General features: G+C 50.4%; 3 long non-coding RNA genes across 3 annotated transcripts in view; 2 read left to right on the forward strand and 1 right to left on the reverse strand.

Moving 5' to 3' along the window:
* Positions 1-3,098: 3,098 nt before the first annotated feature.
* Positions 3,099-13,161, reverse strand: LOC108581672. Its single transcript, XR_001894277.3, has 3 exons — positions 12,519-13,161; positions 6,867-6,951; positions 3,099-5,170 (listed from the first exon to the last, which is right to left on the reverse strand). It is a non-coding gene; the product is annotated as an uncharacterized LOC108581672 (long non-coding RNA).
* Positions 6,964-12,114, forward strand: LOC103877054. Its single transcript, XR_004178309.1, has 3 exons — positions 6,964-8,491; positions 9,053-9,265; positions 11,371-12,114. It is a non-coding gene; the product is annotated as an uncharacterized LOC103877054 (long non-coding RNA).
* The window catches only part of LOC116270298, a 64,830-nt gene continuing 52,054 nt past the window's right edge, over positions 12,919-25,694 (forward strand). Inside the window, exons 1-2 of the long non-coding RNA XR_004178310.1 lie at positions 12,919-12,951; positions 13,168-13,203. This is a non-coding gene — a long non-coding RNA (uncharacterized LOC116270298). The remainder of the gene's footprint in view (positions 12,952-13,167; positions 13,204-25,694) is intronic.

The following is a 25,694-nucleotide window of genomic DNA, read 5'->3' on the forward strand; positions in this document are numbered from 1 at the left end:
CCCTGGATGCCCTTGAGAGGAGGCCTTTGGGAGCTTGCAGGTTAGGGGAACGAGCTGGGGAGGCTTGAGTGGAACAGCAAAGAAAGAGAGAAGGCTGAGCTAGGGGTAATTTGTGAGTGCGCTGGGCAGGGGCTCTCAGTCCCCTTGAGGGGACCATGCTTTGTGCGTGTAGGGCCCTCCTCAATGCTCTCCAGGTGCACCTACCCGTTCTTCTAGACCAGCTCCCACTCAGCCTATCCGTGAAGACTTTCCAGACAGCAGGGCCCTCTTCTTTTGCTGGGCTCACAGCTTGTGTTCTTTGTGTTGGGAATTAGACAACCCAGTTCTGATAGTGCCTTCCCTGCTGGATCCCCGCTTCCCCTACCGCATTCACTGATTTGCAGCCTCTCTGAAGGCTGGGTGTTCATTGTCTTTCTCTGGGCCTTCATTGTCAACATGCACATTAGGCATAGAAGAGCATTTGCTAAAATGTGTGGCCTTGATTTAAGGATGGGATGAGCACCCAATGGGAAGTCAGATCCCTCGGGTTCTAGCTCCAACTGGGCCCCTTTCCTGGCTTCTAGGGACCTGATCCAATGGGAAAGACAGGAAAACAGCTTATTCTTGCTTCCTCTCATGCTTCATCAGGCCCTGGAGATTCTGTGTTCCTGGTTCTAATGTAGCAGCCTGAGCCCACCAGCAACAGAGGGATAGGTCCCCCTCCCCGGTGCCTACAGTTGAGACTGCAGGAAGAGAAGGGGACCCTGAGGTCACCTTTTAGATGCCGTCAATCCCATTCTCTCTCCTTGAGGCTCCGCAAGAGGGCTGCCTCAGGACACAGGCCTCGGGGAAAAAGGGCGAAGGTTGGCAAATCAGGTTGAGGGAGTGACTTGAGTTGATCAAAGGAAACTTCTTGAAGGGGGAGGAAAGCAAGAATGGCCTTGGGAATGGGCCCAAGGACAGAAGTGGCTCACTTTGAAGATGAGGAGGCCCTAAAGTGAAGGAAGGGGGTGGCTCGTGGCTGGGCCAGCTGAAGGGAGAGGGTTTGAATTGGGGTTTGTCCAGGTGGGGAAGAGTTCAGGGAGGCCCAATGTGGGAGGTTTAGGGGCACAAAGGATTTCTGGACCTCAGGTCCAGGGGAGGAGGGAGAGACAGGGATTAAAAGCAGCCAGGAAAGCGATGGGCTTTCTCGAATTCCTCACTATGTCAGCTGCCACTCAGTCACCTGAGCCTGGGCTGGGCAGCTGCTTCCAGGTGAGAGCAGGAACCTCAGGTCAACTCCACCTCTCAGCCAAGAACCTGCTGGGGAGGTCTGAGGGACTTCTTACCTTCTAAGCCCTCAGCCTGGCAGCTCCTGTCCCTCTGCTGCAGAGGGTGTGTGTGTGTGTGTGTGTGTGCGCGCGTGCGCGCACGCGCACGCACTTAGGAATGAAGGATGTCAATCATGGGGAGGGAATGCAGGTGCCTACCTTCTGCCCAATGGGAATAGAATGGTGCTGGTGGATATTTCTCCATTCTAAACGGGGAACAAGTGAAGAAGCCTCTAAAACTTTGTTCCATAAGCAGCCACCTGTGGAGGCAGAGACCCTGGGGAGGATGAGTCAGGAGCTCCTAAGGGGTGTGTGGGGTGTGTGAAAGCTGGCATCTCCCAGGATGTCCCACCTCTCCCCCTGGGGGCCTGTGCAAGGCCCCAGCCAGGCCTGAGCAAGGTGTTTCCCACCTTTCTCCTCTCCCACATCCCTCACAGGATGTCCTCCCAACCGGGGTCCCTGCTCCCACGCTGGAGGTGTCCACGCGGGGAGGCAGTGATGAGGGAAATGAAAGCATATGTCTACACGAAGTTGTGCAAAGACTCATACGCAGATGTTGAGCAACTTTATCTGTAATAGCCCCAAACTGGAAAACCCCCAAATATCCACCAACAGGTGCATGTATAAACAAATTCTGGTATATCTATCCCATGGAACATTAGTCAGCAATTAAAAGGAATGAACTACTGATTCATGCAACAGCTTGGATGGATCTCAAAATAATTCTGCTAAGTGAAAGAAGCCAGGAAAAAGAGCACATGTTGTATGATTCCATTTATAGAAAGCTCTGGAAAATGCAAACTAATCTATAGTGACAGAAAGCAAAGCAGTGGCTGCCAGGGACAAGGAGTGGAAGTTGGAGGGGAGGGAGGGAGGGATTACCGAGGAGCAGGAGGAAACTTTTGGAAATGATGAATATGTTCATTATCTTGATTGTGGTGATGGTTTCACAGATGTGTGTGTATGCCAGACATGATCAAACTGGGCACCTAAAATAGGTGCTGCTTATTGTATGCTCAGTTATACCTCAGTACACCTGTACCAAAAGATTGGGTTGGTGACCGTCATGATGATGGTGATAAAGCTGAAGGAAAAGTTGCTGGCAGGTCAACCACAGGCATGAGTGAGGCCATCATTCTCTAACAGTAATTTAGATATTTGCCTTTCTCTGTGCTATAGTTTGAATGTGTCTCCAAATTTCATGTATTGGAAACTGAATGCCCAAATGTATACATTGATGGTATTTGGAAGTGGGGCCTTTAGGAGGGAATTAGGATTAGAGAAGGTCATCAGGGTAGAGCCGCCACAATAGGACTGATAGCTTTATGAAAACAGGAAGAGCCTGGTGTGGCAGCTCACACCTGTAATCCCAGCACTTTGGGAGGTGGAGGCAGGCGGATCGCCTGAGGTAAGGAGTTGGAGACCAGACTGGCCAACATGGTAAAACCCCGTCTATACTAAAAACACAGAAAAATTAGCTGGGCGTGGTGGTGGGTGCCTGTAATCCCAGCTATTTGGGAGGTTGAGGCATGAGAATTGCTTGAACCTGGGAAGTGGAGGCTGCAGTGAGCTGAGACTGCGCCACTGCACTACAGCCTGGGAGACACAGCAAGAGAAAATAAAGAGAGAGAGAAAGAGAGAAAGAGGGAAGGAGGGAAGGAAGGAAGGAAGGAAGGAGAAAGAGAGAGAGAGAAAGAAAAGAAAAGAAGGAAAGAAAGAAAGAAAGAAAGAAAAAGAAAGAAAGAAAGAAAGAGAGAGAGAGAGAGAGAAAGAAAGAAAGAAAGAAAGAAGGAAAGAAAGAAAGAAAGAAAGAAAGAAAGAAAGAAAGAAAGAAAGAAAAGAAAAGAAAAGAAAAAAAAGAACCAACCTGAGCAAGTGCACCCACTCTGTCTCAACACATGATGCCTCCTGTTGTGTCATGGCACAGCAGGTGGGCCCACGCCAGAAGCAGGTGCCAATGCTCTTGGACTTCCTAGCCTCCAGGAACATGAGCTGAATAAACATCTATTCTTTATAAATTGCGCAGTCTGTGGTGTTCAGTTATAGCACTAACACACGGACAAGACATCCTAGAAACTGGGGATGGATGAGACTCTGCCTTCTTCGTCTCTTCCCCAGCACTCTGCGTGGGGTTCACAGGGTAGCAGGCAGGCCATAGAGCAATGTCAACGGAGAGGAACAAATGCTACAGCATGAGAACTCCAGGGGGTTATGGGAGCACAGAGGAACACGGGTTCCTGACAGAAATTTGGTGGGGCTGGCAGTCCATGAAGGCTTCCTAGAAGAGTTGTATCTGAACTGAGCCTGAACAGGTATGTAGCAGGTATCTAGGCAAGGCAGGCTGGGGTGGATAAGTATCCCAAGGGTAGGGATGAGTTTGTTGTCTCTAGAAATCATAGGGATCCCCTACCATGAAGTGAGTACAGAGGTTGACATTGGAAGGTGACAGTGATGTCCCAGAGGTTTTCTTCTGATGTGAGAGAGGTCTCTGTCATCTCAATTGTCTTGCTGGTCCAGTATCCACGTGCCTGCCCTGTTACTAGCCCATCAAAAGTAGGGACGAGGATGCAGAAGATTGTAGAGGTACCCACAGACCCCACCTGCTGTCCCCCTCAATGGAGGAGAGACTCTGACTCTGGGAGGTACGTGATTGATGGGCTTCTTCTCAGGCAGTGTTATGAGATCCCCCTTGAATTTCCACCCTGTGTCCTGTGATGCTCAGGTCTGGAGCCAAGGCGGTGGTGTAAACAAGGCCTGGCCAGTGAGGGTGGGTGTGTTGTTTGCTGATAGATGTCAGCTGGAACAACCTGAACTGGCCCCATTGGTCCCTAGGGGCAATAGGAACGAAGTGGGGAGGATGCAGGTCATGCCGGGCTCTTCCAGGCAGGCCAGCTGCGCTCCCCACACGCAGGGTGGCCTTGGGCAGCACAGCCAAACCTGCCTTGCAGGCTTGGGGTGAGCCAGAGAGGCAACCTCTTGCCCTGGCGTGAGCCCACCCTGTGTGTGGCCATAGCTTCCATGACCTGCCTGGAGCCCCAGCTCAGCTAAGGCTTTTGTAGGGTGCAGCCACTCACCAAAGCAGAGCCTGTCACACACCCTGAGGATTCAGTGTCCTCAGCACTCAGTGACTAGGGGCTACAGAGACCACTCATTCATGGGCGAGGAGATGTCACTTGTGTGGATTTGTCTTGACATGTCATAGTACCTCCCCTTCCCTCTGCCCCCATCATGGTTTCCGAATCATCCTTTCTTCTATACAACAATCCCTCCTCACCCCTGACACTATCCATCTAAAGCCATCTTCCGCCCACACCACTCCCTGCCCCCAGAGGGACACTGCTGTTTATTGCACACCAGCTCACATGGCCATCAGCCCCACCCTGTGAGATCAGGACCCTGACCCAGCTGGAGCATCTGTTCGCATCCTCTGTTGATTATTTAAGCGACGTCTGTCTGCACAGAAGAGTTACAGTATTCTGAAGGGCTACTGTCCAGCCTTTTCTCCAGGGCTGGCCGCTTTCTTTCACCAGCCTTTGGGCTCCTGGGCAGGTGGTCCCAGGGACTCTGCAGCTGCTCCCACTACCCTTCTCCAGCGTGGCCTCATGCCAGGCAAGAGGCAGGAGCAGGTACCCTTCCTCCCTGCCGGGGCCTACCCCACTGTGCCCTCCATCCCTTGTGTCCCTGGAGGCACAGCATGCAGAAAAGGCTGTTCCCCGTTGGCCCTGCTCACTGCCCTATGCTGGGGAGGGGGTAGCAGCATCCTTTTCACATGGCAGCTCCACTGATGCCCACAGCAGCACCTTCCAGGCCCCAGGTCCTTCCAACCAGGCCTATTCCATTCGCGATTCACAGCTCCACAGCAGCCACGTCTCTGCCATGTTCTTGAAAAACAGAGAAGGAAAAAGAAATGTCCCAATGACCACTGCACAAGCCATTCCAGGGCCTCTGAGGCCTTTGGTGAAAGCCAACTTGAATCCAAAGCTGGCAGGGGTGGCAGTGGGTGGGGCCAGAAAGGCGGCCGCTGATTGATTGTTGGCAGAAATCACGAGGTTTTACCGGAAGTCCGCCCCTCGCCTTCCTCCAGCTTCTTCCCTCTGCCTCCTGGAGAGATCAGGGATGCCTGGCGGGTGGCCATGGCTGCCCCTTCAAAGGTGCTTCCAGGATGCAGACCAGGACAGGAGCTTAGGAATATGATGACTGTCTATCTGTAGCCCCAAGTCACGTCTGTGTGTGACAAGACCAAGGGTGGTTCAGGAGGCAAAGCATTTGAAAAGTAGATGGCTCTGGAAAATATGGCTAGCAGGGCGCAGACACTTCCAGGCCATCAAGTCCAAACTCCTCTCTTATAGATGGTGAAAATCTGCCAGCCCTGATCTGGGATTTCTGAATGCAGGGTGCTAGGAGCCCTATGGGTTATCCAGGCCTGCCCTTTAGTTTCCTTCCTCATGCTCCCTCTACATTCATGTATGCATACACACATGCACACACATGTGTACCCACACACATGTGTACCCACACACACAGCTAATTCACTGACACCTCCCTGACTTTAAGATTGTGAGAGTGACTTAAGACACATACATGGTGCATCCCTTACACTTACAGGGAGGCCATCACACCTGAAAAGGTGCAGTAAACTCTGAGAGGTCTCAGCAGGGTGGAGACAGAACCTGGCTGCACCAGGCCCCTCCTGACCTGGGGTTTTCTCGCTGAAGCAGAGAAGGTAGACTTCATTTGGCTAGATATTGGGGAGACCAGGAATATGGATAAAATGAGAGAAGGTTCTGGGAGCATCAGAGTGGGCCCCAAAGAAGGGAATCCCTGAACCCAAACCAGCTGCCCAGCTACTGCTGGTAGCCCAGGTTCTGAGGCTGAGAAATGGGGAAGCCCCATCCCCACTCTTCTGCGCCCAGTTGATTGGAAGAGGGAGGAAGCTGGCAGCTGGGGAAAGGTCTTGGGCCAAATTTTTTTCCACTGGTGAATCAGAGGAGAGCAGTAACAGGAGCCAGGCTGGCCTGACCCAGCCACCTCTGTGAGTCATAGCTGAGGTCCCTGTGCTAATCTTAACCCCTCAGAGAGGACTTGTTGGGACTTGCCACCAAATCTTGACCACCAAAATAGTCTTGGAGCTGACGTGGCCCTGGAAAGCCCTGGCCCATCACAGGAGGGGTCAGAGAATGGAGCCAGGGTGGAGAGGGCTGGTCTGGGAGTTAGGCTGTGCCCCAGCTCTCCCGTGACCTTGAGCAACTCACAGTGAAGAGTTAGCAAGATGGGCTCCCAGGTCCCTCCCAGACATTCTCCCAGACCAGAGCCAAATGGTCTGAGAAGAAAGGAACCAGGACTCGAGGCAGCAGAAGGTTTTCAGGTCAGGTCTGGCCCTGCCCTCACCACAGCAGTTGCTCACCAAGGTCCTGGCCTTTAACAGTGCACAGCTAGTGACAGCAACCTTGGTTCTGGGGCCAGCTGCATCCGAAATTTGTTCTGGGATTTTTGACAAGTTGCTTCACAAATCCCCTTTCTACAGGGAAGGCAGTACAGCTAGTGGTTTAAGGCACTGGAGTTTGAAGTCAGACTAACCTGGGTTAGAATCTTGGTTCTAACACTTAGTAGCTGGGTGTCCTGGAGTAAGTCCTCTAACCTCACCAAGCCTCGGTTTTCTTGTCTGTAAAATAGGGATGATAAGAGTACTTTCATTGAGGACTGTTGTGAGAATTGAGTAAGATGGTATGTGTAAAGTGCTTAGCTCAAGATATGGCACATAGTAAATGTTCAGCAAATCTCAGCTGCTGTCATCACCAGCTAGTATGTCTGGGCCTCAATTGTGTCCTTCTATAAGATGAGAGGATGGCAAGAATGATTTCTAAGTCCCTTTCTCTAGCTGTCCTTTAATCAGGTCCTTGACCCTGCACGATCAATTCAGGGCATGGGACCTTGTGACAAATGAGAAAACAATGAGTCGTGGAAACATCTCCAGGGCTACAGAAAAGGGATTCAAGATGCAACACAGGGATGTGGAGAAACAGAGGTGAGCTAGCTCGGGAAAGGCTCGGCGCAGGAGCAGGAGCCAGGCCAGGTTCTGAAACTCAGTGCAGGGGGCTGAGGCATGGGTCTGGGAGACTGGAACCTGAGCTCTGATGGCTGGGAGGAAGCCTTCTCCCCAGCTCAGGCTGAGCCTCAGGTTTCTGCTGCATTCTGAGCAGAAGAATCTTTCTTTTCACGTCGTTTCCCCAGATGGTCTTTTCATCATGGTCTGAATGACCATTGCGTCAAATTATCTTAAAAGATTATTGAAAATGTTGTACCCCCTCCTTTTTTCCTAGCATGCTGGTGTGCGCGTGTGTGTTGTGTGTGTGTGCGGAAAGAGAGAGAGAGAGAGAATGGGGGAAAATTGAGCAAGAGAAAGAACAAGAGAGATGCAACTGTGAGTATCCATTGACAGATAGGGGCATCCCTACTGTCTCCCAGGGATGCTGAAGCCATGGCCAGATGCTAAGGTGAGGTGGAGGCCTAGAAAGGTTGAACCTACAGCACCAAACTCTTGCACAGACCAGAAAGAGGCCCTGTTCCCTTCACACCCAACACCAGGACCCGTCTCCCAGCAGGTCCTGGAGCCCCAGAGACAACAGAAGCCACCTTCTGCCAGTGGGAATGAGTGTGGGGACCTCAACCCTCCAGGGAGCTTGGATGGGGCTGGGGTGAGGGCAGGAGGGATGGAGGGGACCCCTCTTGGGAAGGTAAGACCATATGTGAGCCTAAAAGGAAGATGGGTCCTGGGAGGGGTGTGGTGCTGAGTCCAGAGCACCTCATGTGGGTGAGCCTGTTAAACTGCCTCCTCCCAGTCAGGAGAGTCCAGGAGCACTCAGACGTCCTGGGTGCCTGGCAGGGGAGACAACCCCGATGGATCTGGGATGCAGGGTGCTGGGGGCACAGTGAAGACACAATAGACATTGTTTATGATGTTGCCAAAGGCTGGAGGCTGCAGAGGCAGCTAAGGAGTGGGGAGTGGAGGAGAAAACTACAATTAAATGGCAACCCCAGCGCTCTCTCAATTCCTACCCTGATAGGGAGGAGGGGGCAGGGCTAACATGGAAGGGGTAGGAAGGGACAGGGCAATCCCTTGACAGAGAGAGCTTTGACTCAGGGGTCAAGGAAACAGCTGTGGAAGCCTCGGGCACATCTGGCTGGGGCTGGGCTGGAAGAGGGTGAGCCTGTGGCTGGCAGGGGGCCAGGGATGTGGTGGAGACAGATAGGGCCCATGTTTACTGTCCAGCTGAGGTGTTGCAACAGGAAGCTGGCTGGGGGTGGCAGGGAGGAGGCTGCTCAGGCGGAAACTATTTATCTGGAGCAGGAGGAACAGCTGGGGAGGGAGGCCAGGCTCAGCAGCCAGCTTTCCAAGGCCACGCAGGATGCCCATGCCATGGCAGCGAGCCACCCTATCTCCTGCCCAGCCTGCCTGCCTCGCTGCACATCCAGCCCTGCTGTCCTTGTCCAGAGCAGAGCCAGATGACCAATCGTCCCTATCCTAGTCCCCAGCTGGGGCTGTGCCTCCCAGTGGGATGCCCCACCAGACTGCAGGTTTGGCCTGTGGCTGACTACGCTGTGAGAATCCACCGTGTGCCAGGCATTGTGAGATAGGTGTGTGTGTTCCCCAGTTTCCAAAGGTGAATACAGGGAGCATGAGGGATTTGTCCAAGACCACACAAGAAGTTAGCATTGTGGAAGGAACTCCAACCCAAGTCTGTCATATTTACGGAATCACTCAGGTGTTCCTGCGCACGTGGAAGTGGGCTGTGGGCCTGCCCTTGGTCCTGTGGGACTCACCTTCATCCAGCTCACAGCCCACCACCTGAGACATCAGCAGACCCCACAACACCCACTCCCACCAGGAAATGTTCCCTTCCCTAAGTCTCTGCACGCACAGCTGGGCACATGGGAACAACAGCAGCCTCTGAGAAAAGATTTCCTATCACAACCAGGTAAGAGGACCCAGGCTAGCAGAAATTCCCTGGAACTCTCCCTCATCTCTATGGAGGGATCTCCAGCATGAGGTGGAAGCCTAGGAAAACTGAATGCTGACTTCCCTTCTGAAGGGAGCCTGGAGAAAGTGGGAGCACAAAGGAGCAAAGTGGCCCCCACTTAGGAAGACCTCCGGATTTCCGTCCAGTTTTGAGATGGGGAAGAAGAGGCAGGGGGAGCCCTGACAAAGCAGAAGGACAGGCTTCGCCTCATCCCCACTTTAATACCCATCACAGAATGGAGGCTCCAGCCCCACATTCAGCTGATTCTCAGGGAATGTCATTTCCCACCTGGAGGGACGTTGCATTGCCCATCTCACTTTGTGCCCCAGATGACCCTGGGACCTACCTCCTCCAGGTCAGGGTCTTCACCTGCTACCTCTCTGTATCCATTCATGGAAGGGGAATGAAATGACCAAGAATGGAACACTTAGTATGTGTCCCTTCATCGGCCAAGCACTGTCACTTTCAGTCCTTGCACACTCCTATGAAGCAAATGTGGCCACCCCCAGTTTTCAGATGAAGAGACTGAATCTCAGAGACAAAGAGACTGGCTCAAGTTCAAATAGTGAGTCAGCAGCTGGCTTAATTTCAGTGGTTGCGTATTGAACACATATTGCATGTCTGTGTGTTGGTAAAGATAAGTGAAGTTATGCCACATAACAAATAGTCCCTACATCTTAACAACAAAGGTTTATTTTCCTCTCACTCAAAATCTGCAGCAGTACTCTTTAGGGCAACTATCTTTCCAACTTGTTTGGGGCTGGCTTAATCTGGGGCTTTGTCATCTCATCAGAAGACTTCTCATTCACTGAGGGGGTGGGGTGATGAGACTGTTCACTGATGAACTGGTCAGAACTAGCCACAGGGCCTTGCTTGCCTGCAGGGGAGCAAGGCAAATGGGGGAACACATGGAATGCTGGTGGCCATGTGGAGTATCTGCCACGGCCATGCATGATGCCAGACACTGGGTCCAGTGGCTTATGCTGGACCCTAAATGACTTCTTGCACCCCCTGGGAAGTCCTATCACTATAAATGCCCTCAAGGGGCTCTGGGCTCTGCAGTCGCTCTACCCAGGTTGAGCTACTTCAGCTAGTGTAAGCATAGGGCTCAATCTCAGGTAAGCCTGGAAAGAAAAACCTCTGTGATAGAATTCAAATTAGACCAAGTCTGTCTTGAAGTCCTATCTTCTTAGTGGCTAACTTCCCTAGGTAACATTCAGTGGTGACCTCCCACTGGGGTCAATTAGCTCTTTCCCTTTCCTGTGTCCTCTCATCCCTTCCCAAGAACAGCCTAGGCAGCAGCATCGCCCACCCCTGCACCTTCATTCACAACTGGAATACAGAGAAAGACCCCGGGGCTATTAACTGACTCATCCCACTGACTCAACTCAGCTTGTCCCCCAGCAAGAGGGGACCTCAGCTCTCACTCTCGTCCTCCCTCCATCTTTCCTCCTCCTTTGCCCAGCACCACAGCTATTTCAATGATTCCAAAAATCCCTAGAGGAGTATTTTGTATCTGGGTTCCAGGTCTCCCTCATATGTCTAGGGCTGAGCGGTTCCCCCAAGCACTCCAACCCTGCCTCAGAGGATCTCCTTTTTCTGCCACCAGAATTTCACTAAATGAGGCTCTGCTTTCCCAGGCCCAGGACACAGGCATAAGAGAGCAACTATTTGTGCTTATCCATCCAGGTCAGATGGGGAGAGAGCCTAGAGGAGCACTGGGTTCCTCAGGGACCTTTTCTGTCCACTCCACAGAGGAACAAGAAGAACCCATATGGTTTCAAGGAAGCAGAGAGCTTCCAGTTGCCTGGACCTAAGTCCCCTAGACTACTAGAAGGATTAACAAAATAATGACATAAAATGTTTAGCACAGTATTCAAAAGATATTGGAAAAGCATATATAACAACATTACCTTTAAACTCTCTGGCCTAGACTGCTCTCCTGGGTCTCAGACCAGCATATGTGACTCCCCAACATTCCTACCTGGATACCGCACAGGCTGACCTGGTTGATGCCCTCCCAACAGCCATTCATCCTTCACTGCCCTTTTTCTTTTTGTCAGAATCCACCTCCTACATGGAGCTGTGAAGACCAGAGAGTTGTTCTCCCAGACTCCTTTGCAGCTAGGACATGGGCAGACGACTTCATCCTGATCAATGGATCAAGTGACTTCTGGGAAAGTTTTTCTATTAATATAGGCTGAGGAATGGAAGCTGCACCCTTCTTTGGCCAGAAGTTACTATCTAAAAGTGGTGTCAGGACCTCCAGCAGCTACTTTGTGATGATGAGGGAATAAATCTAAGGTGCCAAGGTTGGCAGACCAAAAGTATGAGATAATATTGTCACTGATTATGTGATTGAATCAATGAATGAACCCTGGGACCTCTGGGATTGTGTGCTATATAAGATAACATGTGCCTTTATTCTAAGCCACTTCCAGTTAGGTATTCTTTTATACCTCTTAATCAGCAAATATAAAAACAAACCCATCAACTCCTTCCTGAATCACTCTTCCTCCAGAATTCCTCTTCTCAACAAAAGAGTTTCTTCTGCCAGAAATTCTACATCATCATTGCTTTCTTCTCCCTCACTTTTTCCATCTAGACTGTCACCAACCACCTTGACTCTCCTTCCAAAGTCGCTTCTGTTTCTTGACCCTGCAGGACAACTTCCTACAGGGAGGTCACAGGAAACCCCCTATGACCACCTCCTGCTGGTTTTCCTTGACTCTGGTTTCTTGCCCTCTGCTCCATTCTCTGCAGTCCAATGAGCGCCTCCCTGTCTTCTCTGGATTTGCCATGCTCAGTCATGCCTCCATGCTCTTGCATTTGCTGTTCCCTCTGCTAAAATGCCCTCCTCACTTCTTTTCACAGGACTCCTTCTTTCCACAAGGTGTTATTTTGTGAACCTTTTATTGATTCGCCCAATCAGAGCCCATTGAACTTGCTTTGGTGTTGCACCCATGACCCTTTTTAATGATCAGCAGACTGTAATGCCTCATTACCCATATATCTCTCCTGTAAGATCACACCTTACTGAGGTGAGAGATGGTGTCTCAGTCACCTCTGGACTTCCAAGACCCAACAATGCCAAGCAGCAGCTGCTTAGAAATTCTCAGCACAGTGAATGAACAGCTATGTAGAATACGTTGACTTCTTCTTGAATGTGGATACCTGTTGTGGTTACTTATTGCTGTGTAACAAAACTTACCGGTTGAAAACAAAAGTGATATTTATTTTGCTCACAAATCAGAGATTTTGGTTGAACTCAGTGGAGACAGGCAGTCTCTGCTCCACCCAGCATTAGCTGGGTTGGGTCAAGGGCTGGGGCTAGAAGCCTCTGAAGGTCCATCTATGAACATGTCTGATAGTCAATGCCAGCTGTTGGCTGGGACCTTAGCTGGTGCTATAAGCTAGAAAACCAATGTGCAGCCTCTTGTGTGCTGGGCTTCCTCACAATGCCTGGCGAGGTTCTAGGGGTGAACATTCCAGCAGAGCCAGGCAGAGCTGCAGTGACTTTGATGACCCAGTCACAATGGTCACACAGCATCAATATCACATTCTACTCATCCAGACAGTCACAGAGGCCTGTCTAGGTTCATGGGGTGGAGAAATAGATGCCACTTCATGTTGGGGAATGACAGGTAACATGCTTTGGATTTCTGTCCCTGCCCAAATCTCATGTCAAATTGTAATCGCCAGTGTTGGACGAGGGGTCTGGTGGGAGGTGATTGGATCATGAGGGCAGACCTCTCCCTTGCTGTTCTCATGATAGTGAGTGAGTTCTCACGAGATCTGGTTGTTTAAAAGTGTGTAACACAGCCCCTTTTGCGCCTTTTCCTCCTGTTCCATCCATTTAGGACATGCCGACTTCCCCTTTGCCTTCTGCCATGATTGTAAGTATTCTGAGGCCTCTCTAGCCATGCTTCCTATGGAACTGTGAGTCAATTAAACCTCTTTTCTTTATAAATTACCCAGTCTCAGGTAGTTTTTTACAGCAGTGTGAGAGTGGTCTAGACAACAAGGTTCAGGAAGAACATGTTGGACCAGAAATATTGTTGTAGCCATGTTTTTTGTTTTTTGAAAATGCAGTCTCCTGGCCCAGCACAGTGGCTCACGCCTGTAATCCCCACACTCTGGGAGGCTGAGACGGATGGGTCACAAGGTCAGGAGTTTGAGACCAGCCCGGCTAACATGGTGAAACCCCATCTCTACTAAAAATACAAAAATTAGCCAGGCGTGGTGGCACAAGCCTGTAATCCCAGCTACTCGGGAGGCTGAGGCAGAAGAATCGCTTGAACCCGGGAGGTGGAGGTTGCAGTCAGCCGAGATCAAGCCATTGCACTCCAGCCTGGGTGACAGAGTGAGACTCTGTCTCAGGAAGAAAAAAAAAAAAAGACACAAAAAGAAAATGCAATCTCCTTTCATGCTTTTTTAAAGGATTTTAAGTCAACTTTTTGTCTGCCATTCTCCCCAAATTGTCATTTGTCTTCCTTATGAGATGCATGCCCAGGCCTCCCTGGTCCTCTCCTTGCAGTGCATTTCTCTGAACATAGCTTAGGGTTTGGTGGAGTGAGCTGGTAACAAGCTATTAGGAGGGCTGGGTTTGTGACCCAGCTCTACTACATTTGGATTCTGTTCATTCGAATAGGTCACTGGAATTTCGCGGGCCTCACTTATTTCCTTGGTAAATAGGAGCTGATGGTCTCTGTGCAGAGGGCTAAGTGAGGTCAGGGCCGAGAGGAGAGGTCGTGGACACCAGGGCAGAGTGTGAAGGCAGCAGGGTGTGAACCACGGTTCAGTTGCAGGAAACAGAAGACACTGAATCTCTGCTAAGCAGAAAGGGACTTAACACCAGTAATTAGGTGATTACAAAATCACCAGAGGGGCTGCAAGAGTGAGATTGAGGCTGACCTTCTGGGAAATACTTCCTGGATGTGGCCAAAGGAGCTTGTACACCCATCAAAACCAGGATGGTGAGGAGTCAGGAGGCTTCTATGGGACTGGGGTCAGGAAGTCACCACCACCACCCCACAAGTGGGTCTCAGTGTTCAGAAGCTGATGACTGGTGTGGTGGTCATCAGGGTTGTTCATCAAGTATTTCTAGTTCTCCCACAGGCAGATGGTACGATTAACCTTCTCTGCCCCCCCTGGAGTTAAGGGACCTTGTGACTCAATGAAATATGTGCCACTTCATAGTGGAAGCTTTAAGTACTATTCTGTAATTTTCTGTATTCTCTCTTTCCTTTGTCACAGTGACCTCAATGCTCCACGTGATGGTTTTTCCACCAGCCTGGGTTCCCAAGTGTGGTAAACAGAGGCCAGCAGCCCCAATCACCCATGCGATGTGGGGCTTGCTTATTTATCAGCATAGTGTAGCTCATCCCGATGGGCACATCTGGACACTGGAACATTGCTTGCCTTAGTTATGCTTGCCCAAGGCAAGAGCCAAAGCAGTGGGAAGATAGCACTTGCTGCAATTCCACCTTCCAGATCCCACATCCAGGTGGCAAAACCTGATTTGCGTCCAGAATCATAGCTTTAGAGAAGTTTGGGAAATGTAGCTTTTAGCTTCCCAGCTTCTGTGATACTAGGCGTCACTCCCAAAGGACTGATACCAAGGGCCTACCCTTGATATCACACCCACCACAGCAAACACACCCTGGGGTTCTAAGGGTGTTCCAGCTGAAAGCCAGGGAGAGAGGAGTCTGCAACCTGATAGCTGGGCTGGGTAAAGGGACTCGAGGTACAAATCAGGACTGGGTAAAGGGATTCAAGGTACAGAATCACATGAGATGGACTTGGAAGGGCAGGTGGAGGGGAGGGAGCCTGGGTTAGCCTTCTACCTCAAATTAAGACCATGATGAGAGAGAGAGAGAGAGAGAGTGTGTTCTATGTGATACCTGAGAACATTTAAAGGATCCTAGGCACTGCTGATTGAATATATTTTGTTTTATAAGTATTGCTTTGTAAATTATCAAATGCTGTGTGAAATACTTCCATTAGACTGTGAGCTCTGTATGGGCAGGGAGCATGCCTCATTTATCTATGTTCCCTTCACATCTAGTACAGTGTTGGGCATATAGTAGGTGCTCAATAAATGTTTTATGAAGGAAAGAATTTGCCAATGTTCCACTGAGAAACTGTCTTGGAGAACTAGACCCAGTGTTCCCAGTGTGGTCTGACTAATCAGAACCTGGTGGGAACGCCCCTCCCTGGGTCTCAATATTATACTTCTATTAACATGGCCCAAGATTGCATGATTCTCCTTGGCAGCCACACTGCACAGATGATTCATATTGAGCTTGAGGTCAACTGGAGTCTCTGGGTCTGTTTCACATGAGCAGCTATTAAGTAAGGCAAGGCTTCCCCATCCTGTCCATATGCAGTTGATTTTTTTAACCGAATGCCTTATGTAACATTTCATCCTGCTGAGTTATAGTCCATCCTTCAACTTCTCAAGATCTATTTGCATCTTAAGTCTTTTCACTCAATGGGCTATTCATTTCTCTTAGAGTTGCTTCATCCACAATGGCGTCACAGAGGAGTTCTGTATCTCTGTGCACTTTCATGACAAAAATGCTGCACAAGTCAGGCCACCAGGGACCTCCCTGCATGTGGATGTCAACTTTTTAATCAATGTAAATGGAGAATAATCACTTAGCCATCTCTGATTCTCTCCACAAAATGGACAGACTGTCCCAAGCTGAAACAATGAAGTATACAGAACTCTCTTGATTTCTGGGACCTACACCAGAAGGGGGAATGAGTTCAGTCGGGAGCATTTGCATTTCACAAAGCCACACTGGCTCCTAGAGATCTTCACATTCTCTTATGGGCTGTCAAAGACATTTCTTGGTTTTATTCATATGTATCAAGAATCACGAAGATGTTCAAATTCTCAGACCTACTAACCCACAGCAATGTTAACAGCTGATACCTAAGAGTCTGGAGGCAGGGAGATGGCTGAGTGGATTGAGACATCCTCCCCGTGGAACAGCATGTGCACCATTACAACAATAACTCAGAACACTTAAAAACCCAAAAAACTGTGTGGTGAACACAGACAAAAAAACGTAAATAAAATGTGAACTGAAAAAAGCAAGCTACAAGTTTATGTGCACTCCATGAAGGAGGATATGTAAAGCACTATGCATGCATGGGGAGGATTCAGATAGCGTAGAAATTGGGTCAGGGAGACCAGATTATGGGTGATTTCTCCTCTCTATTTTGCAAACTTTTTCTACAGAAAGCAGCTTCTGAGGCAGAGATTGAGTGAAAGCATTTTCCTGGGGATAGTGGTCCAGAGAGAAGGCTGGGAATGAAGTAGGGAGGTAGGGAGGGAGCTGGCCTCCAGCATAGATGGCTGGTTGCTGGGTCCCCTGGCATTGCCTAGGAAGGCACAGGAAATGCACTTCAGGGCTGCCTGCCTTGGGGGACAGTGGGGAGCATTTCTCAGCTTCTGCTTCACACTGCTCCGAGGTAGGGGCCATAGAGCATTAACTCTGTGGCAATTCCGGGGTTATGCATGGGAGGAGATTCCTGGGGAGCCCCTGCTGCGGCACCCACAGAGAAGCCCTGGGGGGTGAGAGGCACCCTCAGGTGTTGCTCACTGATGGTGCAGCAGAGCTGGGGTCAGAAGTCAGGTGGGGCTGAGAGAATCCAGTGCACTGCACAGGATGGATCTGACCTAGCTCTGCTAATGATTTTATCAATACAAAAACCTGCCCTGTTCTGTGGCTGGAGATAGGCTTCCCTATCTCTACTTCCAAAATCTATCTTGAAAATCAAGAGAGTCTTTGTGCATCTCTGGTTTCCATCTTTCGCCTCTTATCTAAGGGGTTTTGTAGGTCATTTCTCTCGGAGCCCAAAACCCAACTCGTGATAGTCTATTAGAGTGACTTCTGTGCTCTCCCAGACCAAGCCAAACTTCTCCTGGGTGTCAGGTGGCCACCCCTGCATGTGCACACTGTTCCCAGGAAGGCTTTCTCACTCTCCAATGAAGATGGGAGCATTTTCAGGAGTCAAGGGTTCAGCCATCTCTCTCATCAAAGGCCCTCATAAGTTTTGAGGCATTCTGCCCTGGGGCTGCCTTCTTGACACAGTTGTACCATCTGATCTGAGGACTTGGGTTTTTTTGGTGGGGGAATCATTTTTGTTCTTGGCTATATGCTGAATTTCCCTTCTCCCACCACCCTATTTCTTGTTTGGTGGAGGTGTTGGTTTTTGGTTTTCTTTGTTGTCTTGGATTTTTCAAGGGGCCACATTGATCTTTTGAGTCATCTTCTTTGGGCCACTATATTTTCTCTACTTGAAAGCAATCTACTTTCTCAAGGTCCACCCTACACAACTGGTGTTGCCACCACTCCCTTCCTGTAACATTGTGAAGGATGATAAAGTCCTTTTCTTCCCACGCCCCTGTCATTTACCACTGTGCCCCTCTTAGTTGATCAAAGTTCAGTGTATCCTGCCAGTTCCACTTGTTGCTTTTTGAAAGATTAAATTATCAGCCTGGCAAGAATGTAGCAGTCACCCTGGCTTTAGCAGATGTCCTTGTAACTACAGTCCCACCACTCTGGCCAGGAACTGGCTTCCGACACTTCGGGGCCTTGATCTTGGACTTGGAGACATACTTCCCCTTCACCTTCCACAAGCGGGCCAGGAGTTCTCAGCCCCCAAGGAGGGGCCTGGGAGAGAAAAGTTGGTAAACATGGCTGTTTTCCCAGAGCAGGTCTTGCAATCTGTTGGAAGCAGAGAAGTGGAGAATGCCAGGCTTCAAATCTCGGATCCACCACTCACTGGTTATGTGATTTGGGACAAGTTACTTAACCTCTCTGGGCTTCAGTTTCCACATGTGTAGATGCTAGAGCTTTCTTCATCTTTCCAAAAAGTGTCAGGAACTCTGGTTTTCCACAAAGCCACCATGACTGCTGCCTGGCTGACAGCAGTTACAAGATGCCATTGACTATGCCCTGATTTCAGAGAGGCTAAAGTGAAAAAAACAAAGTGCATCTTAGAACCAATGAAATAGTGTAGTATCTACCCATAGAGGTGCTGTGAGAATTACATAACTTAAAATATGCATAGCGCCGAGAGCAGTGACTGGCACATATGACCATCTGTGTGTTAGCTATTTGGCTACTGAAGAGAAGGATGGCAATGATGAAGGTCTCTGAAGAATGCATGGTGAAATGACTCACTCTCCATGGTCCCGCTCTGTAGATCAGGGAATCAACTGTCCAGGGAGGTGCAGTCCTAGCAGCCCCTCTTTCATACAGACATATAATGTGCCATGTGACTAATTCTCAACAATGGTATATGGAGTCTCTCCCAAGCTAAGGGATTATGAAAAAGAATGTGCCTTCTCCACACCCTGCCCATCCACTGGATAATGCAGAGACCTCTGAGACCCTGCGGGACAATAGAGTGGCAAGAGGGAAGAAGCCAGGATCCCTGAGTCACCACATGGAGGAAAGTCCTCGGTCAGCCAATAACCCCCACCTGGGATGGCCATATAAGTGACAGACAAACCACAGTTGAATGAGGCACTGAAATTCAGGGGTTAATTTATGCCAGGACCTTAACTAAACACAGACCAATATGGGCAGCAGTGGGGAGGAAGGGCACCTGTGGTGGGAGCTTGGAGGAATGGAAGAGTGCAATGAACTACAAAGTCAAGGGCTCGCTCCACATATTCCAGTGCCTCAGAAAACAGTTGACAACATCCAGCCCACCACTCACCTCTCCAGCTCAGTGCTGACTTTATATTGAAGTTTTCATCAACAGACCATTCATTCAATATGTAATACATCTCTACCATGTGTTAGCATGAAGTCCCAGCATGACGGGGCTCTGCTGGGTGTGGTCCCAGCACGGCCCCTCGTCCTGTGGTCAGGCCCCCTCCCCACAGCCCATACATCATCCTGATGTGCAGAAGAGACCCCATTAATCACAACACCTCATTTGCCAATGTGACTTCCTTAGCTGTGTTCCACCAGGGAAGGAGGCCCAGCCATCCTGTGGTGGGTGGGTGGCTGTCCGGGACGGCAGCCTGCACCCTGCAGATGGACAGCATGGCTTCCAAGCCTCAGTTCTGGGCCCCAGAGACAGGCTCCCAGGGGCTTCTGTCTGTGATGGGGTCACAGAGGCAGAGCTGCGAGGTTTCTTCAGGAAGCTGTCAGGAGACCGGGGGCTACTCCAGCTCCACCTGGAAGGCTGCAAAACCCCAGCAGCACTACCTGAAGTGAGCTCTGAGTTTTATTTCTTTTTTGTTTAAAAAAAATAAAAAATCCAAACACAAAATGGTTTGTCTGCGTTTTCATTCAGTATGTGAATATGAAGATTAAATGGCCTGCGACTGCTCCCCTGTTCACCTCTCAGATCATAAAACCTCCGCGGTGACTGAAAGCAGGAGCCCATCAAGTGGCTTTCTGTTTCCCCCTCTGTCTCCCCAGGGCGAGTTACAAGGGGTCCAAGTTACAAAGTGCAGGCTCCGAGTGGCTCGACCCCAGGTGGCCTCAGAAGGCCCTGGGATGAGGTTCTCAGAATCCCAGGTCCATAACTGAGTGTGACAGGTTGACCCACGTGGACCCACATTTTCCAAGGTGCCCCTTCCAGGTGCCTAGGCAGGCAGCTGCTGAGTAGCCCCTTCCCCCAACCCCAGCAGTTGCCTGGTCCAGCCAGTGGGCTCCGGACAGGGCAGCTGGAAGAACTGTCCAGAAGAGAGTGGCCCTGCCTGCAGGTGAGATGAGCCCCTCGCATGCAAGCTCCATCTCCTCTCACCCCTCCTCAGGACGGCTCCACTGCAAGCCCTTCACAGCAATTCGCACCCATGAGCATTTTACCCAACAAAATGTTACAACCTGGGAAAGATGAATTTGCTCCAAAATACAAAAGAGCAAAATTGGAGATAATAAATATTTAACAAATGCATTCAAATTTTATTAATTGTTCAATTTCATCTCATGAAAATTTCTTTCCATTTGAAAACAATTTGTACCTTCGATTTTCTCGCCTTGTACAGATGTCTGGGTCTGATGATGGCTGGGAAGTCGGAGCCAATCGTAAACTAAGCGAGTAAACTTCAGCCAAATAATTTCAAAAGCAAAATTATAAAAATTCTTTCCAAGTATTTTATAGCAAAATAATTCTATTTAATGTGGGATGTGGGTGCATTTTAATTCTTTTATATACTCTGGGGTGGGACCTACAAAAGTTAGGCTGTCTGGTTCCCAGGAAGGCCCCACTGCTTTCCCTCTTCCTTCCTCTCTCCTCCTTTTCTCTTTGCTCCTCAAAATCCTTTTCCTCTGCAGTTTCAAGGAAGTATCAACAGAATCTCCTGCCAAAAATGTTAATTTTTATAAAGACTGATTTGTTCAATGTCTGAGGTCTTTCCCGAAGAGAGTCAGTGGCGCTGATAGGGGTTGCTATTTTTTGTCTCTTCTAGTCCCTTAGCTATTCTTATGGACAACAGTCCACAGCAGTGGACACTTCCTCACAGCAGAAGAGCTGCCCCTGGCTCCTCTGTAGATGGCCGGCCACCTCACTCCAGCTGTAGGGCACTGGGCTACTGCTGTGGGGCATGGAGTCAGTAAATTTGGAGAGAAGCCTAAGGGCTCAGCCAGCAACCAATCCATATGCAGCCTGCAGTTTAGCTGACAGGCCCTTTTTCAACCAGACAGGTTGGTCCTCCAGCAGCCTAGAACATTTTTGCCCAAATGCTCAGCACCCCCAGGGCTCACGGATGACCTCCTGTCTCCCAGGAAAACTGGCCTTGAGCACCTGAGTGACTCATGGGGTGGACTCATGAGGTGCGACCCATAGGCCCCTCAGCAGACCTGGCCATTCACAGAACCCAGGGTGTGGCTGAGAGAGCTCCTGCCTCATGAGAGAGGACCCAAGGATACTCCCTGGAGGCCCACCTGGGACCTTCTCTAACAACCCTGGGGAGGGCCAGTTGTCTCAGCCTGGGGGAGCAAGTTCCAGACTGTTTTCCAAGGGCCTCCTAAGGGTTTAGCTACACCTAACTCTGCAGTTCCCCTTGCCAAGCCCCTCATACCCTGCACTCCAAACGGCGACTCTTGAACAGCCCTGCCCTGCTGCCTCAGCCCAGAGTCTCTGTTCCAACAGCCTCCTCCTGCACTGCTCAGGAACCCAGCCTCCCACCTGGCTAACTCCCCTGTCTCCTTCAACACTGAGCTAAGGTGACACCTCTTCCCAGCTCCTTCTAAGGTACCAGGAAGGCTTCCCCAGTCAACTCTCCTCTCCCCTGGTCCAGATAGATAGATAGATAGATGATAGATAGATAGATAGACAGACAGATAGATACATATATACATACATGGATTTAATTGTCACCCCATCAGACTGTTAGGACACATAGGAAGCATTATCTGTCACTGTGCCGCCCCCATTCCTAGCACAGAGCTGGGCACACAGTAATGATTAACGGATGGATGGATGGATGGATGGATGGATGGATGGATGGATGGATGGTTGGAGGAGGGCAAGGCTTGGGTCGAGCAGGAAGCTGGCACATATCCAGGGGTCTAGAATTAATTGCCAGCAGCTGCTGTCTTCAAACCTTCCCTGGATAGTGTGGGCTCTTGTGAGGCCCAGCAACAAGGCTTGGGGGCCAGATGATTTCCAGTTTTGCTCTGCCCCTTTTCTGTCACCTTTTGGGTGACAAGTGTGAATGTGTTCTCATCTAGCCAGGAAGATGAGGCCCCCGACCATCTGTCAGCCAGCACGAGCTCTGCCCTTCCTCCCCAGCAGCAGGGACAGGATGGAGAGGGTATGCTGTGATGATTAAGGAGCAGCCTCCAGTGCCAGGCCACCTGAGCGCCAGCCCTGCTCCACCACCTGCTCACTGTGTAATTTGGGGTACATTTTTTACTTCACCAGGCCTTGGGTGAGAGTAGGACTTGCTTTGCTGAGTTGCTGTGTGGATTTAGATAAGTTGATATGCGCAAAGTGCTCACACTAGTTCCTGGCACATAGTAAGGAATGTGTGGTTCTAGTGCCTGTTATGCTAAGCCAGGCCCCCAGTCATCAGCCTGAAGCAGGGTTGTGGTCAATGTGAGGTCGGTTAGCGTCAGTCTGAATTCAGGGTCAAGATGTGGCTATAGTTCCACCATGGGTGATCTGGGGTCTCCTGAGACATGCTTGGCAAGTTCCTCATTAAGCCACTCCCTTCAGGAGTCTCTTCGGGAGGAAGGCAGATGTGCTGGCTGCAGGGTGTGCTAGGGACAGAGGTGGTCTCCCCGCCTGCCAGCCCAGCATCCTCCGTGCCGGCCCATCACAGGGAGGGGGCTCAGAACCTTCCTCACAGCCTGCTGCAGGCAGCGGTGAGCACCAGGCACCGCCAAGGGCAGGCCCAGGCCCTGGCCATGCAGCATGTGGGAAACACTGGGTCTGTTGCCATGGTCCCTACCCAGGAACAAGCTAAGCACCCACTACCTGCCTGCTGGGAGGAAGGAAGCCATAATCTGTTCTGGAAACGTCAAGTTGCTCTCCTGTCCCCTCAGCTCTGCACCACGCAGTTCCTGCCCTGGAAAACCCAGGCAGTTCTGCCCTAGGTCTCCACCTCCACAGCCCTAAAACCAGGCCTGGGGACTAATCAGAAGCAAAACCTACTCCAGTTTCCCTTCCACCCAAAAACTGTCGGGACTTCTGTGTGATGCAGAAAAGCCCATGGGAATAAGGATATAGTGACACAGTGTAGAGTGGCTTTTCTAAGGCTTGCTTTTTAGGAACCTGACAAACAACAAAATGTGAGTAGTTCTATCCACACATCAAACCTGGCTAGAACCTCAAGGCCCAGTTTGGTCTTCTCCTCCAGAAAGCCTTCCCTGATTGCACCAACCCACAATGCCTTCCTTTTCTCAATTCTGCCTGCAACTGTTCTAAACTAGCCCCCTAAATAAGCACATTTGACTAGGCCAGAGGCCAGGCTGAGGGCAGCAGGAGGGGTGGGAGCAGATGCCCTCCCTGCACTATGCTGTTCTCAGGTGGTTCCCACACCTGGGCCTCCCCATTGCCTCTCATCTTGCCTGCAGCATGCGAAAAGCAGCTGCCTGCTGAGCCCCACCAGAGCACACATTCAGAACCATGTGTCAGCCTCAGAGTCTTCCCAAACCCAGCACTCAGGGGCAGGGGCAGGGGCAGGGGCGTAGGAAACCCAGCTGATCTGCAAACATACCTGGAGCCTGCAGCTGGTCTTTCCTCTACTCACCCAGATAGGAACCCTAGAGCCTTTGTGCTTGGAGGAGCTTGGAGAGGCTCCCTCCTCAGCTCCGTGTGTCCTGTGAGCAAAACTGCAATCCATGCAGGACCAATGGGAGCTGGTCCATCTCTTCTTGAAGCTAGCGCAGCTTTCTTTGACCATTACTTATTTTACATCCAGAAAATGTTCCCTTATATCTGATTCTACTTCCTCAGGTCCAATTCCCCAGAAAGGTGGAGAACACTGTCTCCATCCTCACAGATCTGGCTCTGACTCAGTAGCCAGGGACCTGGCTCAGTTTCTTTTGTTCACTCTCTCCTGAACCCCTCTCCCCCAGGTGACTCCTCCTTGTCAGTGGCCTGCCCTGGTCAGCTAGAGGCTGCCCAAAGGACTCCACTGGGGCCAGAAAGCTTTTCCTCACCTCCAGGGCAGAAGCGAAGGGCTGCAGGCTTCCCGCAACCTCACTGAGCGTCCACCCCGCTGAAACTCCTGCACACCCCTGGCCTCACCCCGCTGAAACCCCTGCACGCCCCTGGCCTAGGGCGCGTTTCTCAGGGGCAGCTTTTATCTTCCTCTCTTTATCTCTTCGCTCTTTCCGTGGCCCTCCTGAGTCCCTCCTCCTCACCCTACTCAGGACACCAAGGAATAAAGGTTCTATCAAACCGCCTGGCTCAAGATGCGTGTGGTAAGTAAGGAGTGGGATACATTACAGTGGTTCTAAACCCTAATCAGGCTCAGCCATTACCCGAGGGGCTGGTGTCAGACTGGATTCTCTGGCCCCATGTCCCATGATTCTGAGTGGGTAGATTTAGAATAGGACCTGCACCCTCACCCCAGGTCACATCTCTTGTCTTGGAGCCCTGTGTTCAGCTGCAGAGTAAGGGAACAGAGGGAAGAGATGAGGCCGTGCTCTTTAGGAAGTTCACCTGCTCTGCGGCTGTACACACATGAAACCACTCAGCATAGTCAGGCAGCACTGATTAAACCACCCAGCACTACATGGGACAGTGAGTTGAATCCTTGTTCAAGGGAGCTGAGGGGAGCATTCGAAGTGGCTTCATTGATGAGGCAGGACTTGGGCTGGATCTGGGGACCTGGCAGAACCTGACTTGATGAAGAGAGAAGCAGATGCATCCAGGCACGGGGACAGGGGCTCCACAGCTCTGGGGGAAAAAGCGCCAACAGAGGTGTTTCAGACACCGTGGCAGGCTGATGGATGGACCATTGGAGGAGTAAGGAAATGAAGACGACACAGAGAAGGAAAGGGCAGAGAGGAAAGAGTGTTGATATGGTTTGGCTCTATGTCCCCGCCCAAATCTCATCTCAATCCATCATCCCCAGGTGTCAAGGGAGGAACCTGGTGCGAGCTGATTGGATCACGGGAGCAGTTTCCCCCATGCTATTCTCGTGATAGTGAGTGAGTTCTCACGAGATCTGACGGTTTTAAAAGTGGTAGTTTTTCCCGTGCTCACATTTCTCTTCCCTCTTGCCGCTGTGTAAGAGTTGTCTGCTTTCCCTTCCGCCGTGATTGTATGTTTCCTGAGGCCTCCCCAGTCATGTGGAACTGTGAGTCAATTAAACCTCTTCCTTTTATAAATTAGCCAGTCTCGGATATGTATTTGTAGCAGTATGAGAGTGGACTAAGACAAGTGGACTCCCGCAAAGGCTGGAACGAAATGTTTCAAATATCTAGGTCAACCCGAAATTCTGTGTTCGGATACCATTTTTCTCTTTCAGTCATTAGGGTTAGAGTGAAAACGAACCAGGCTTGGGAAGAGGAGCATGGCCAAGAGTGGTCCTGGGCACTGGGACCTCGGCAGGGTATCCTGCAGCCCCCGACCACCCTTTGCTTGGCACCAGCCCCCAATGTCAGCCTTTCCTGCCCGGGCAGCTGACCTCCAACCACCTAAGTACTGTGCAGACCCACCGCTTATTTTTCTACTGAAGTGTTTCATCTTTTCTTATTAATTGATGTAAGTTCTCTTGCATTTGCATTCTCTCTCTCTCTCTCTCTCTCTCTCCACCTCCACAACTGCTTTCACTATTATTGCCTGTTTCACTGTCTTGTCCTTTATGCAAGATTCTCATTCTTGCTGCTCAGGTATAATTCCCTAGCAGTAAATACATTTAGGAGATTATATTGCACAGTGGTTAAGAGACTAT

The sequence above is a fragment of the Papio anubis genome, chromosome 14 (genome assembly GCF_008728515.1).
Source record: "Papio anubis isolate 15944 chromosome 14, Panubis1.0, whole genome shotgun sequence".
NCBI lineage: Eukaryota > Metazoa > Chordata > Mammalia > Primates > Cercopithecidae > Papio > Papio anubis.